This window comes from Chiloscyllium plagiosum, chromosome 1 (assembly GCF_004010195.1).
Source record: "Chiloscyllium plagiosum isolate BGI_BamShark_2017 chromosome 1, ASM401019v2, whole genome shotgun sequence".
NCBI classification, from domain to species: Eukaryota; Metazoa; Chordata; class Chondrichthyes; order Orectolobiformes; family Hemiscylliidae; genus Chiloscyllium; species Chiloscyllium plagiosum.
Genome location: NC_057710.1, coordinates 43843205 through 43845696, shown reverse-complemented (window position 1 = coordinate 43845696; position 2492 = coordinate 43843205). Strand labels below are relative to the sequence as shown.

Here is a 2492-nt window from a genome sequence, read left to right as displayed (position 1 = left end):
GTGAGGCAGCATATTCATCCATAATTGGGGCCTTAGGGTTGTTAATTAGCTGCTCATCGTATGGTCAGTCAGCCAATCCTAATCCCATGCCTCCTCTGATGATAGGAATATGCTGGGGAGCTGTTCCCATGCTACTATTGATTTTTCCTGCACCTCCAGCTTCAAATCTGCACCACAAAGCTTGGAAAATTCAACCTAATATTCCTCATGGAGATTCAAGTCAGAGAATATACTAGTATCAAGCTGTAAGATTATCTATACTCCTCATGTCCTTTCTTCCCCAGTTCCAGCAGCTTATTCTTACAGAATACCGAATGGCCTCGAAAAAGTGGAAGTTGGGAAGATGTTTCCATGAGCAGGAGAGACTAGGACCCGAGCGCACAGCTTTGGAGTAAAGGGAAGACTCTTTAGAATGAAGATGAGGAGAAACTTCTTCAGCCAGAGAGTGGTGAATCTATGGAATTCAGTGCCACAGAATGCTGTGGAGGCCAGGTCATTGAGTATATTTAAAATTGAGATACATAGGTTCTTGATTGTCAAGGGGATCAAAAGTTACAGGGAGAAAGGGGAGAATAGGGTTGAAAAACTTACCCTGATAAAGGGCTAATGCCCAAAACATCAATTCCCCTGCTCCTCAGGTGGTGCCTGACTTGCTGTGCTTTACCAGCACCACACTCTTGACTCTGAAAAACTTATCAGCCATGATTGAATGGCAGAGCAGACTTGATGGGGTGAATGGCCTAATTTCTGCTCCTATGTCTTGTGATCCCATTCTGTGTGCCTCAGTTCCTTCTCTCTGGCATATTGTATTCCAAAGTGCTTCTGTGCCTGGGCTTGTCCTCTTCGTCCAATTTTTCTTTTACGTTTTTCCCCTTCTTGTTTTCCCACTTTTATTTCATTTTTGCTTGAACCTACTGATAAAAAGAGCTCTTCTGTAGGAAGGTGGCTTCGCTGGGCTCCAGATCTGCGGCAACATTTTCAGAGGCAGCATGGCTACAGAGTCGGCTGGCCTGTGAAGCCTGGAGTGGGACTCACGTCTCTATGTGGAGTGGGCCTCTGGCAGCAGCATGGTGTGGGCTGGTATAGCTCAGAGCAAGACTCTGACAGTGGCTTGGCATGACCTGGGAATCCTAGATGGGGAGAAGGGAAAGCTTAAGTTATCTTTTTTTAAAATTTATTTTTTATTAATGTGAATGGCGTCTGTGCATGGTGATGATAGATACTTGTCACTATTTTATTTTGAATACATGTGACAAAAATAATTCAGGAATCAAAAATTCAAATTCAAACTCTAGCACCCAAGTCTGCAAAGCAAGTGATTTGTGCAGAATCCTCAAAATCGAAACAAAATCTTTCAACACATGCCACACCACTCCCTATTGATATCATCAATTTGAAGTGATTCAAGAAGCAGCTAAACATTCTGACAAACACAGCAACAATTAATTGAAATCAATCAGTGATGAACCTGGAAACTGTTGTCAATGCCAATGGAGGGCTGTTCCTACTGCTGAGCAAATTTAACAGGGAGCATTATGTAGAATTTAGAACTTCAATACTGCAATGTTAGTGTCAAATCACACAAGTGGGCTCCTCAGCATATATTCCCTTTCAACATGAGAATGCCCAAAATAGTATCTGGCTTGGTGAGTTGGGAACAAGTTTGGAAGCAAAGTTGTACTTGTAGAACTGATAACCCAAACAAAATGAAGTTAAGAGTTAACCACATTGCTATGGGCCCAAACTCACATTTGTGTCAGATCATATGAAAATTGCTGATTTCCTTGTATAAAAGATATTAGTGAACCAGATAGGTTTATATAGCAATTAATGATAGTTGATATGCTCACCATTACTATGATTACCTTTCAATTCCAGATTTACTAATTGAATGTAAATTCCATTAAGTATTGTGCTACAATTCGAACCCATATCCCTGGAGCATCAGATTGAGCCTTTGAGATATGATTCCAGTGAACTCACCACTACACTGCAATGTCCCCCATGGGGAACAATAGGGAGTAACATATTCTCTTCCAGACAAGTTCAATTTCAAATTCACAACTGGACCTAATTTTACATCTATTATATCTAGAAGTAATCCTCACATCCAGTGAATATAGAACATAGAACATTGAACAGTACAGCACAGAACAGGCCCTTCAGCCCACGATGTTGAGCTGACCACTGATCCTCATTATGCACCCTCAAATTTCTGTCACCATATGCATGTCCAACAGTCTCTGAAATGTCCCCAATGACCTTGCTTCCACAACTGCTGCTGGCAATGCATTCCATGCTCTCACAACTCTCTGTGTAAAGAACCTGCCTCTGACATCCCCTCTATACTTTCCTCCAACCAGTTTAAAACTATGACACCTCGTGTTAGTCATTTCTGCCCTGGGAAATAGTCTCTGGCTATCGACTCTATCTATGCCTCTCATTATCTTGTATACCTCAATTAGGTCCCCTCTCCTCCTCCTTTTCTCCAA

General features: G+C 41.8%; 1 long non-coding RNA gene across 1 annotated transcript in view; it reads right to left on the bottom strand.

Annotated features, from left to right (window-relative positions):
* Positions 1 to 698: 698 nt before the first annotated feature.
* Positions 699 to 2492, bottom strand: part of LOC122555376 — a 49382-nt gene continuing 47588 nt past the window's right edge. Inside the window, exon 3 of the long non-coding RNA XR_006313253.1 lies at positions 699 to 1130. This is a non-coding gene — a long non-coding RNA (uncharacterized LOC122555376). The remainder of the gene's footprint in view (positions 1131 to 2492) is intronic.